Source organism: Melospiza georgiana, chromosome 3, assembly GCF_028018845.1.
Source record: "Melospiza georgiana isolate bMelGeo1 chromosome 3, bMelGeo1.pri, whole genome shotgun sequence".
NCBI classification, from domain to species: domain Eukaryota; kingdom Metazoa; phylum Chordata; class Aves; order Passeriformes; family Passerellidae; genus Melospiza; species Melospiza georgiana.
This window is the reverse complement of record NC_080432.1, coordinates 45,600,627-45,613,908: the sequence shown is the minus strand read 5'-3', so window position 1 is coordinate 45,613,908 and position 13,282 is coordinate 45,600,627. Positions and strand designations below refer to the sequence as shown.

Genomic DNA, 13,282 nt, shown 5'->3' with positions numbered 1-13,282 from the left:
TAATCTTACTGCCCTCTTCCCATCCTTCTCTCCTGTTGTTTGTTATCCTTACTGTCATATCTGGTTTCAAAACAGGTTAGGGTCACTGGGGTAGGGCATGTGCCTTTCACACTGTTTGTAGACCTCCAGTGCGTGGGAGTATGGGAAAGAAGGGAAAGGAAAACACTTTTTAAAATCTTCAGAGGATAAATAATAAAGCAATAATATCATTCTGTAAAATAAATGCAATCAACTGATACTTACACAGTCTAATATCCAGTCTCTACTGTGTTCAGCATAATTATAGTACTGCTCAGCCATATATAGGTGGACGGAATGATTTTTTTGTTGCTATCTTGCTTTACTGTGTATTCACAGATAGCCTACAACCTGCAGGTCTAAATTAATAATACTAGTATGAGTATACTGTTAATAATCCTAATAGGAGTATATGTCTACATGAGTTCATAAGGGCTTAACTTCTCTAAGCACTGATGAACTGTGACCATCTGAGCAATGGAGAACTTGTGTCCAGAAAATTTTGTGTAGGAGCCAGACAACAACAAAAGCCAGCAGAGCCATCCACTGAGGTTGGAGCAGAAGCAGTTTCATAGAACTGGTGACCTGTGTAGCAAAACAGCATGCAGACACAAAATCCAGAGCCCAGGTTGAGGGCTTTTTCTCACTTGTTTTTATATTAAAAAGAAATAAATTTTTGTCTAATTTTTTAACCTAAATGTGTCGCAAGTATCTGGGGACATGGAGTGGTATATTGCCCTCTGAGGCAGCTGCAGAAGCAGAAATAACAAAAAACAAAAAAAAAACAAAACAAAACAAAAAAAAACAAACAAAAAAACCCCAAACAAACAAACAAAAAAAGGGACTACAGACAAAGGAGCAAGAGATTAAAGCAATAAAGTTACTCAGAAGTGAATGCAACAGAAAGGAAAAAGATATGAACTGTAAAATTCAACTGACCACAAGTTCTGTTTCCTTCTAGTATCCATCAGATTCCAACATCCACTGCCTACAGTTTTCCTACATGTCTTATCTGAATTCTGCACCTTTACCATGAGTTTTTTCTTGTTTTTAGAAATCCAGTTGTCATGAGATGACTGCAATGGAGATGGCAGTGGTTGAAGTCCTGAAGTGTCTGTGTGCACACAGCAGTACAGAGAATCCAGAGTCAGAGCTGAACAGGTTCACCCCCTGTAGTAGCTGAACTTAAACTCACTAATAGGAGTGTTTCAGGTTTTTAAGAGCTACACACATAAGTGAAAAATAAGCCACAACTTTTACAGGCAACACCTTAACTTCACTATAAAGAAAAGCATGACATATATTTTAAGCACAATTTTACATAGAGCAAATTTCATTGCTCTCCTGTCAGTTTCCACTGACATTTGTGTGCTTTTCAAACAATAACAAGGCAGACGGTAATAGGGAGTTTAACACGGGAGTTTGTCATCTGACCCATTGCCCTTTTTTATTCTTCTTCTTTTTTTTTTTTTTTTTCCTAATGAAACTTCTACACTTCAAGTTGTTTCCTTTGTCTTGATTTGGTTTTTTGAATTTTTGTTTTGTTTTGTTTTTCTTTATGCATTCTTAGATGGAAGCAAGCTTATTAGCTGACATGAGAAACAAGGAACGAAATTAAACTGAGGGCGACGTTACCCGCAGAGGCAGAGAGAACTGATTCTGCAGGCAGAATCTTCTCTCCTATTTAACTATTTGTTTTCAAGATGTAAATCTCTGTAATCTTAGGTCCTATCACTCTGCTAGTGATAATAGTTAACATGAACATGTTAAGTGAAACAAGTTTCCCTTTTTTGCTTTGGAATGGACAGGTTTATACTGAAATTATCTGCAGGTTTTCCCTTTGGTTTCTGTGGAAATAATGATTACAAGTGATCATATAAAAGTTTATCAAGCTTCTTGATGGTGCCAGATAGATGACAATGAACGGGTTTTGTTTGTTTGGTTTCATGACTCTAATTGGAACATGTAACATCAGAGGCTCCCATTTTTTCCTGAAATTATATGCAGCCCTATTCTCCTTCTCACGTGAACTGCAATACTTTCTTCATTAGCATATGCTGTTAATATGTTCATTAAATTCATGTCACATTGTAATTAATCTGAAAATTATGTCATTTCTGCAGAACCTACAACCTCATTATGTTCACAGTATGTACATCACAGCCATTTTATTTCTGAAAGAGGTGTACCTCTGTTTGGTTATTAATCAAGGGGTCATTTCTGCCCAATTTACAGTGATTAACTCTTTACAAGAAATCATTTTGAATCCTTGAAGTATGATACCAAGGAATAAAATTATTGTATGTTCTATAGAGAAAAAATATCATTGCATAGTAGCACTTATTTATATAGTAAATTTAATAATCCATATAAAAATATACATCCATATAAATCCATATAAATCCATATAAAAAAGATACAGCACACTGAGGTCAATATATAAGGCTGAGCAGGATCAAAAACTTAGGAGTAGCTAGAAACTATAAATTTCAAAAATAGAGTGCTGATATTTGATTTATAAGGAGTAAGATAGTGAATCTGATTTCAAAGTCACACTGAATAAAAAATTTTTTACCTGTGAATAGTTGTCTGTATCACATAGATAGAACAAAATTTTACTAATCAGGTGTTGCTGAAAAATGCCTGTTTAAGCTCCAGATCAACATGACTGATTTCAACCCACAGTTTCATTTTCAACAATTAGTAACAAAATAAAAATATAGTAGACTATCTCTCTTTGTAGGTAAATGTTATCTAATACGGTTTTTTTTCTTAGCATGGTGAAAGGTTTTTTTTCTTTAAAAAATATATAAATGTGCTTTTAGGTTTGATTTTTCCAAGGTGATTTGCACCAAGTGTTTATTTATAAATGTAAGCAAACTTACTGTCATCATAAGGGAAGTATTTCATAGTTGGTTTTTGAAGATTTGGAGACATCAACTAGGGTGACCAACCATACACACATACTTTATTAATAAGAAATTTGCAGCTGTGAGTGGCAGGGATTAACACAGAGCAGGAATAACCTGAGTGATACCAAATACCAGGACTTTCTGTGGGCCTGGATTTCACACTCAGGGTTTGGCACCTGAGCAGTTGATTGGCAGTCTGCGAGCTACTGCCCATGCAGATTTCATGCTGCCTTGGGTTCTGAGCCCTTTGGAGGAATTGCAGCAAACAGAAGGCACGTTCCAAGAACTACACCTTCCGTTCTTCAGGAGCAGCATAGCAGCAATGATCAAAGGAGGCATCAGTGAATAAACACATTTTAATAATTGATACTATGGTTCCCTGTGAATATTGATGGTTAATACGATGCTCACTTTACTAAAGTGTTTCTGAGAAAGAGGAAGACCGAACGGTAAATTCTGGGAAAGGAAGTAATGCTTGGCACGGTCCTTTTTAACTTATTTTTCAAAAAGATGCGTTAAATACAGTATAAATTCTAGTTTTCTTCAGAGTTAGGGGGACAGAGAGCTTAGGTTGCAGCCCGCTAGCAAAAACAGTGTAGCAAACAAACTTCATAGTTCTAAGAGGAAACTCAGCATATTTATGAATGGGATTATTGGTGTGGTTGCTTGCCGCAGCAGGGAAAGGATTCAGTGCCCCCGGAGGCAAATTTCCAGTCCTGTGCCAACTCATATGATTATTTAGATTCTCAAAAAATCTCTCTGAAGCCCTGTAGTGGTACAGAGAATAGGAAGCCTGATAATTCAAAGAGTTGTAGAAGATGGGATATGAGAAGAAGGAAAACTTAGAAATTAAAGGTGAAGTTAATGCTAGAGAAACATATTTTGGTTTGTTTTTTTTTTAATGTGATTTTGATGAACGTGCATTTTTTGCAAAAAAATCTGCACTGATGAAACAGAGCAAATAGTTGCATTTCAAGCAATCCAAAACATCTGTTTCTCCTCTGCAGTAACATGTTCTGACACAGGTCATTGTGAACTGCCTGTATGAATAGATGAAAGAAAATTAATTAATTTATGTGTATTACTGCAACCATAAACGATGGAAGATATCTTTATGTGCACTAAACTCCTGCAAGTACCCACATAGAGCCGCTAGCCGTGGAACAAAGCGTCGAGGGCAGCGTAGCCATGAACCCCAGGCAGTAGCTACGAACCTCAGGCAGTGCTCAGGGTGGCAGGACCAGGCTCGGCGGCTGCGGCAGGGCGCACCAGGTCGGGCATCCCCGGCCTGCGCAGCCCAGAGGCGGCTCCGACGAGCCGGGAGAGCTCCGCACCCCGCGGCGCGGCCGCTCCTACAGCGCCGGTGGCACCGGGAAGAGCCAGAGCTCGGGAGAGCCGGTGTACGCTTTCTCTAGGTGTTTGTTTACCGCCGGCATAAGGCGAAGCCTGCAGACAGTTTAGCAGCACTGAGGCTGGCGCATCCACTAAACACTTCAACGAGGGATGAATTACGGCTTCCTGCGGCGTAACTGGTAGTTCTATTCCCGGAGGAGTTTGCAGAGCCAAGTGGACCGCTCCGGGTACCAGGGCAAGCTCGGGGCGGGGGCCTGTGTAGCCGCAGAGTGCGAGAACAAAGGGAGCTAACCCCGGGACACGCACACGGGGCTGGCGAGGGGCCGTGATGCCGAGAGCAGAGACCCGGGCGCGGCGCGCCGCAGCGCCGGCAAACGCCGCTGCCTGCATCCATCCATCCATCCATCCATCCTCCCGCTCCCACCCGCGGCCCGGCGGCGGGACGGGACACGCCGCTCCGCTCCGCTCGGCTCCCGCCCCTGCCTGCCAGCCGGGCGGGCGGGCGGGCTGCCTCGCCTCCCCCGTCCTCCCTCCTCCTCCCTGCGCCGCTCCCTCCTCCTCCTCCTCCTCCTCCTCCGTGCCTGCCGCCGCCCCCCCACCCTCACCTCAGCCGCCCCCCTCTGTCTGGCTCCCCCCGCGCTGTCTGGCGGCCCCCCCGTCCGCGCCGCGCTTCTCGCGAGAGCCGGGGATGCCGCCGCCGCCGCCGCCACCGCCGCGGAGGGGGAGACACTCGGGGGGAGCCGGTGACGTCGGGAGTTTTCCTGAAAGTCAATAACGAGCCCGGCGGAGGCGGCGGGAGGAGCCGAGAGCGGGGCCCGGGCGGCTCCGGGGTGAGTGCGCCGGGGGGGAGCCGCCGCCGCCGCCCTCCTGACCCCGCGCATCGATGTTGCGGCCGCGCTGCCCGCCCGGGCGCCTCCCTGCGTAGCGGGGCGCGCAGCTCCATGTAGCCGCCGCCGCCAGCGCCCTGGGGCCGGAGCCGCCTCCTCCCGCCCCCGCGGAGACACCGGCCGCCAGGGACCGCCGAGCCCGGCGGGGGGACAGGGGAGGAGGCAGCGGCGCCCTCCCTCCCCTTCTCCCCCCGAAGCCGCCGCCGCCCTCGGGCTCCGCAGCAGCGCCCGCGGCGCCGCCGCCTCTGCAGGTACGGGGCGGGAGGGGCCGGGCGGCGGCGGGGGCGCTCGGGCGGCGGCGGGGGCGCTCGGGGAGGGGATGCGGGGCGGCGGCGCGGCGGGGCCGGGGCGGCGGGGAGCGCGGGGCGGGGGCGCCCGTGGCCTAGCGCCGGCGGCGGGGCGGGAGCGAGGCGGAGGGGCGGGGGTCGCCCCGCCGGGGTGCGGGGCCGGGGTGGGGAAGGGCGGGGCGGGGGCGTTTCGGCGGGGAGAGTTATGTAACGGGGGAGGGGGGGCGGCAGGGGCAGGGCAGGGCGTGCGCCCCGGGGGCGCTGGATGCGCGGGGCCGGCAGTTCCCACGCGGCGGCGGCCCCTCCCCGCCTCCCCTCCCCGCGTCCGTGCGGCCGGTGCCGGGACCAGCGCGGGATTGTATCCGCTGGGAACTTGTGTGCGTGTGCGCCAGCGTGCCCGGGTGTGCGCGCGTGTGTGCCCGCGCAGCCCCCGCGCCACGAATAGCTCCGCGCCCCGCGGGCCGCCCCGCCGGCGGCCGCGCCTCGCACAAGCCATGGGGATGGTGATGATGCTGCCGCCGCCGCCGCCGGCTCTGGCTGCAAGTAAACAAACCGGCCCCCCCGCCCGCCCCCGCCCGCCCCGGCCATCATGGAGGCCGCGGCCCGCATGCAAAAGTTGATGCGCAGCCGGCTGCCCCGGGTGACCGGCGGCGGCCCCGGGCCGGGCCTGCGGCGGGGTCTGCCCGGTCCCGGTCCCGGTGCCGGCAGGTGCGGCCGCGGGGCGGGGCGGGCGGAACCCCCGTGCCCGTCCCGGTGCGAGCGAAGGGGCTCTGCCTGCAGGGGGTCAGCGCGGCGCCCCTCGGCAGGCAGAGCGCAGCGCTATATATTGTAGTTTAAATGCAAATGATCGTGATGTAACGAGCACTACCGGGCTTATAGGCTGCGGGGTTGCTTTGTATGGGCACCGCTTCTTAGTTTACTCCTGGATGGGAGTCCAAGAGGAGTGAAATAGACAGGACTGTTTCACGTTCTCACATGATACGTTGATTAAATGTTAAAAGAGGAGAAATCTTATTTTCCTGCTGGTGGAAAGGATAAACAGTTTAATCTCTCTTGACCTTTATTCTAGTTCTGCTTTTTTCTTTGATGTAGTTATTAGTTGAATGGTTCCTTGTATATATCTACATCATCTCATAAATTTTATGGAAACATGTCCCAGTTTCTGTTTAAGGGTTTTATTACAAAAAATATGATGTGCCTGATACCTGCGCTGCCAACTTTTTTCAGTACTGAAGAAACATAGAGCAGTCTCTCCTGCTAATGTTTGTTTAGACCTTGCTAAAACTTTGCTAAATATGGTTCCCTGCATTTTGCACATAGAGGGCTTTACTTCTCAAGGCAAGAAACATGCAGATAAGTGGACCTTAACTTATGACAAGTAACATTTTAAACATGATCTCAAGTTTCTCCCAGGTAATCTATAGGCAAGATCTGCTTGTTTACAGAAATATGGAAAGAGAGTACATGAGGTAGAGAAGGAAGTTTATTTTGGCTTTTAAAGTAAGTGTACTACTTAACTTTGTAAGATATTTCGTTTTGGTGTTTTGATTTTTATTTTGGTAGGAGCCTATAAGTGAACCCCAATATCTTTAATTGGATTGGATTACTAATTATAGTCCTTGCGGATATATTTTGGTTGGATGCAGCCAGTAAGTCAAGTTCAAATGAGGGCCAAAGAAAAACTTCAGAGATAAGATGTCTCTGTTTCCTAGAAGGCTATGTGTATTGTTTGAATAACTCTTTTTTTTAGTCTGATGTGAGTGCATGGTGTGTGTGTAAACACAGATAATATTAGCAAGACTGTCTTGTTTTGGACAGTTTATTCTGTGCTGCATTGCTCTAACTAGGTTTGAATGGATTCAGTAATCTCCTTAGTTTCATAAATAGGTTCACAGGTAGTATTTCAGTGTTCTACTCCCTCATTTGTTCTGCATTTTGAGGCAGATTATGTGTTTTTGAGCAAAATGCTGCTATTCTAGGGGAAGTAGGTGAGAATTTGGACAAGTGAGAAATTGGTACTAGTTTTAACTTTGCCCCAGTTGAAGTAGATACAGTTATAAGGATTGGGTAGCATTGTTATGTACTAGAAACTGTTGACTATTTGACATTGGAGCAAATGCTTTGTGAAAGGGAAAACACTCTGATGTGTTTTTTTAAGTTTGACTCAAAACCACTTACTAGGGCTTTGCAGTTGTTTGTAATCCAAGCTTCTGTTTGCAAGACATGACCAGAAACCGTATCTGGACTTCCTACTGCATTTTGCAACAGCATATATCTGAAGTTTCTATTATAACAAAAAGATTCTTCAGACTCCTTGGAATTTGCCTAACACCCAGTGACTGTGTGTCTTTTCACTTTCTGGGTGCACATTTTCCCAGTTTAAAAAGACCTACTGAATATAAAATTCTTTGCCCAAGAAGTATTATTTGCTAAATAACTTTAAAGTACTCAATTGTTTTGGAAATTATGACCCATTGCTGAAGTGAACTGTGTTAAAATGCATTTGAAGTTTCTGTGCTGTTCTGAGAATGAAGATGATACAGTTTCTTGTAACTGTGTGCTTACGGTTTCACTTTGTGCTATTGATGCAACAGGTGATGTGCACTTGGCAACATGGTAGCCTAGCTTTCCTTCAGTTTTGAAACAGAAACCTGAACCCGACATTCTTTGGCAGCTTTCAAGGCTTGGGCATGCTGCTTCTTTAGTCCACGCCGGAGAGTGAAGGAGCATGGACATACACTGACTGAAAACTTCATGTGCCATGCTTCCATTTTGACATGGATAATGCATAAATGAATTGATTTCCTGAAAGTAACACAATTGTGTGAAATTGTGTGAAAGTGACACGCCATGCTATAGCTGCATGTTTTGTATGTAACAAAAGTCTTCTGTTCGCTTATTTCCAGTTAATAAAATAAACATTCTGTTCAAAATGTGCTATACTCCTCTTGTGAGCTACAGTAGAAATTCAAAAAGAGGGAATAGTTAAATGTGATAATTTATGAGCTTTGTTTAAGTTAAAAGGTTGCTTAAATTTCCAGTATTTGTATGAACTTTACAACTCAGTTCTTTTTGAAGTACTGTCTTAAATAAGAAAAGATTGCCAACCTAAGTGCCCTTTCAAATTATTCTAGAATATTAGATCAATTTGTGCTATCTCAGATTGTCATTCTGTTAAGGATAGGCCCAATAAGGATACCATGGAAGAGGCAGGTGATGCTTTCTAGCACAACGTGTAGCTCAGGAAGTTTTGCATTGCTTGTGAGGAAAGGTGTGGTTTCAGTGAGAAGCTTGCTTGCCGACCAACGTGTTTTCTTTTTGCAGTACGGAAGAGACTTCCCCAGGATCACAGGGTCTTCTTGGTAAATAAATGGGTTGCACAAGTTACTCTTCTTGGCAACAAGTTGTTGTGGTATAGAAAAGATTACTTTCTAAAGATAAGTTACACAATAGCTGGAAAAGCTGATTCAAGCTGTTTAAAAATTAATGTTAAAGACTGAGAAACAACAACAAAAAACCCCAAAACAAACACCAAAAGCCCCCCAAAATTCCAACCCAACCCAAAACCTACCAGCAAATACTAAAACATTGAATGTGAAAGTTAACTTTTTGGGTTTTTTTTCTTAGAATGAAAATTAATCTTTAAAGTTTTGGTTTATACATTTGTCTTGGGTAATTGTATGAACAACATTCTGGACTCCCTGTAAGAGTTTATAAGTGAATCTTATTTAGGCAAATCACTAGTATGTCCTAATAGAAAAACTGCAAAAAAAAAAAAAAAATCCAAGAGTATACAAGGTGATTATTTGGTATTTTATCCTTGTTCCATGACTCTAGATCAATAAATATGGGCATTTATGATACATGCCAAGGATTTAAAACAGATTGTTTTTTTTCTTTTTTATTTAAAGATGTTGTTCAGGTGTAGTAGGAAGATATAGCAAAATTAATACTTCCAAAATATCCCCCAAGATTTAATTACATTAAATTATTAGCAGTCAAGGAGAGTAAGCATATTTAGCTTTTGTATGTGAAGGTGCTTACTTTTGCTCAATTTAAATGGTTCTTTGATTTTTGATACTGTTTGTGTCAACTCTTATTATGCTTAGGATAAATAATATATGTTAAAGCCATCTTGACCAATCTTCTTCTTCCACATATCTCTATGTGAGTGTCTGAGTGTGAGTCATACTAATCAAAAATAGCAATAAGAACACATTGTTGCCCTGTGATTTTTTTCCTCTGTAATATCCTGACTAAATAACAGTAGTGATTTTAAAATTCTCTTTAAGAATGCAGCTGGAACCTCAATATTTTGTGTGCATGTCTGAATGACTTGACAGCATGGTTTGCCAAAGTTCTCTGCATTCTCTATGTGACAAATTTGTTTGGATGTCTCCTATAGCAGGAGCAGACCCTGCTTCAGCTTTAGATCAATGAAGATCTCACCACTGCCTTTTTGTAGGTGGGGAATGTCAGTGCCCAACAGTCAACAGCTTCTTGTACAGCTGGTTTAACACCACAGAATTAATGCAGTGGTTCTTGGTTGAGTCTCAGCAGTCCTGCAGAAAGTTTCTACCAAGACACATTTATTTTTTCCTCTAAGTATTCATTGTGTTTCTTGAGATATGTAATTGTTGCAGCTTGCCTCATGAGATTTTTTTGAAATTATTATATCCTTCTCTAAATGTGTTGATATGCTTGAGACAGAGAATTAAGGTTGTACATGTGAGTTTCATGTAACATTTTCATGTAACATTTGCCAAAGACCTTTACCTAGTGAGCTCTGCATCTGTGTGTAAGTTAGGGTTGTAGAGAGCTCCTTCTGTCCTTTGGAAATCCAGGTCTCAGGTTGATGAGAATAATGCATTTTGAGTGTGAACAGGCAGATCCAAAGGTTTTCGGTTAGAAGTCGATTATGTTCCAGTCATGTTGCAGTGTCAGGATTTGACAGTAGGTTCAGCAGTGTTTGGTTGCTCTATAGAAAGGAATCACAGAGTTCATTCCTATTACAAGACAATTCAGAATTTGATTTGTTCAATGTAGACATAATAAATATGTACTATGTAAAAGTTTAAAAGAAAGCTATTTGTATATATGTCACTGAACTTCTCTCATCTTTTATATTAATAGTTTGAGAACCTCTTTTTTTTCTCAGTACTTTCTTGTTACTCATGAGGAGTTGGTGTATTTCTGGTTTTTATTCAGTGCTGTGCTTGGTCTTTTATGCACAATACAGAGTTGTGCTGCAGAAAAGTTACCATCACAGAAATAAATTTAATACATTTTAAAGGAACTTTGATTTGTACTTCTTGAGAGGTATCTTTTAAAATCTTTGCTAGAATGACTAGGAATTTCCAGATTCTTTGAAGTTTTGGAAATTAGGTTAGTTTTTTTTTTTCCCCTGAGTCTGCTAGATGTAGAAAAGTAATTTTAGTTTGTTTTAAAAATATGGAAGTTCTGTTTATTTTTTCTTCATTGTTTGAGTATTTTCTAAACTATATTTTTAAAGAGCAAAGGAACTTTTTCTCTAAAAGGCAAGGATTAGTATTCCTACATTAATCCATGGCAAATTAAACTTATTACATGTGTTTTGAAGGGTTGAGTGAAATAACATTATCATAGTTGTGATACTCAGCCTAGCTGATATGACTTTTTCTGAGTCTCAAAACTTTCCCAAGATCATTGCCTCAGTAAATTATTTTATGCATAATTTTAGCCCTCCCTTCATCTTTTCTACTTGAAATATATTCTTTGGTTACATTTCAGACATACACTCTAGTAAGTTTTATCTCTGCTTCTGTCTGTTTTTCAGTTATTGTTTTATGTGATTTGAGCGGGACAAAAAAGGATTAAAAGCATTTTTGTCAATAAACACAAGGCAAAACAATGGGTTGTTAATGTTTCACATGGGATTCTAAAGAAACAATTTAGTTACATTTAGAAACTTCCTTTATACCTTGGTAAACAAAGGCAAGGGTGGCTTTGTTCACCTTGCTTTAATTATACCTTTGTCCCTTAAAATAACTTGCTTTGTCAGTGTAATAGGAAATCAAATACAGAATGATGGTTTCTTTCCTGATAAACTCAATCAGTTGCAGGATCTAAATAAAACATCTAACTTGTATGTTAATATTTCAGTGTATCTCCATTCTCCTAACTAGGCTTATCTGAGCATATATTAGTTATGTGAAGCTTTTTGACATACTGAAAGTGAAAGTAGAGCACTACAAATATTAAGCATACACGTAAGCATGCATTAGAATGAGCTATTTATGTTTTCCAAAGTACGTTGGTTTTCCTTACCACAAGGTGTAGGCAGTGCCAGTTTCCTATCGTGTCCCTCAGTATTCCAAATCAAAACTTACAAAATAAAGTTGTTACAAGTAAATTTCTTATACCAATTTTCTTAAAGTTCATTGAGGCTTTTGGGATGAAATGTAGTTTAAAAAGAATTTGCAATGCCTGTCATGGAGATATCTTTGGATTTTTTATATTAGTTTTAAAAACTGTAAATATGTCTACTTACAAAGTATTTAAGGTATCTTTCAGAATTTTAATCATATGTACATGAAGTTTAAAATTTTATAAATTTAGGATCTATTTTCTTTAAATAATAATTTTTGTTAATTTCTTAATTTCTTAGTCTTGTCAAATCAGTTCCTATTTTTTGTTGGTTTGATATTATGGGTTTTTTAATATTTCTTTTTTCAATTTTTAATGGACATAATAAGTTGGACACATACTGTGTGCCTAGAGGTTCCTTTTTCCTCAGTCTAAGTTGTGATAGTATTTAAATGAGTCAGTATAACCAGAATTCCAGAATAGGTAGTTTATAAAAGCATGTATAAATACTTCATACTCTTTAGATAAAGCACTGCCCTGAATGTGATTCTTCCATTAACAATATAGTCTATTTTGATTTAACAAGTTTTGTAGCAATCTCTGTTCTGTCTTTTGTGTAATTTTTGATGATGTGCAATATATCCTCTAATTGTTTGGCCAGCTTTGCTAGGGGAGGAGGATATACATGTGGTTTTCATATAAATAAAGCCTGGATTTCAGCTTCCATTCCTAAAGATAACTCTGGTTTTAGTTGAGAGCCTTGACATTTTGAATTCCTTGCTCTGGGAGTGCAACCTGCTTTGGAAACAGTTACAGCCTGTTCGGCTGTTTGGGAGGAGTCAAACTCAAGTTTGAGAAGAACTCCCAATAGCTTGGTCTGCTACAAAGAAAAGAAGAGCCCCCAAAGCAAGGAAAGAAATGTGTGTGATGGAAGCCACTGAAAAGTGCTTTTTTTGGGGACGTGTGTATTGTGTGCATGCACAAAATGATTCAATTACTTTTCTGAAAAATAAGGAGATAGAGATGATGAGATTTGGCTCTGATTACATGGGGGACCAAAGAATCTCAGTGAGTCAGACAAGGGGAATCAGAAAGGTTCACTTACTGTTCTTTTCTCCCCAAACATTTTACTAAACTTGTAAAAAGGGAAAATGGTAGTTCTCATTTATTAAGAGAACAAGGTTGGACGATTCACTGAGTTGATAATGGTAGAAGAAGTTGTGGGGATAATTTCTGGAAGCACTGAACTTGATGCTCCTGGTATCTTTCTGGTAACTTTAGTTGGTAAATGTGAGAGTTTCTGTTTTTTCTCAGCTCCAAAATTGTTGAAAGTAGAAGCCTTTGTTTATGAAAGTTCTTACAACAGAGAACTGAATCATACAATTTACACTGAATTTATGGGTGCTGTCTTCTTTACTCAGCTGTCTCTTGTCATGGGGAGAATGGGAAGATGCCCAGATTTCAAAGGAGTCTTGTCTGT

The 13,282-nt window shown here is 42.1% G+C and overlaps 1 protein-coding gene across 2 annotated transcripts in view; it reads left to right on the top strand.

The window, feature by feature from the left end:
* Window positions 1-4,982: 4,982 nt before the first annotated feature.
* AKT3 (AKT serine/threonine kinase 3) overlaps window positions 4,983-13,282 on the top strand; it is a 150,667-nt gene continuing 142,367 nt past the window's right edge. Inside the window, exon 1 of one of the 2 annotated variants that reach the window (XM_058021474.1) lies at window positions 4,983-5,113. The gene's annotated coding sequence lies outside the window, so the exon portion shown is untranslated. Of the gene's footprint in view, window positions 5,114-5,276; window positions 5,422-13,282 lie in introns of those variants that run through there. The other variant, XM_058021473.1, reaches the window with a different exon arrangement.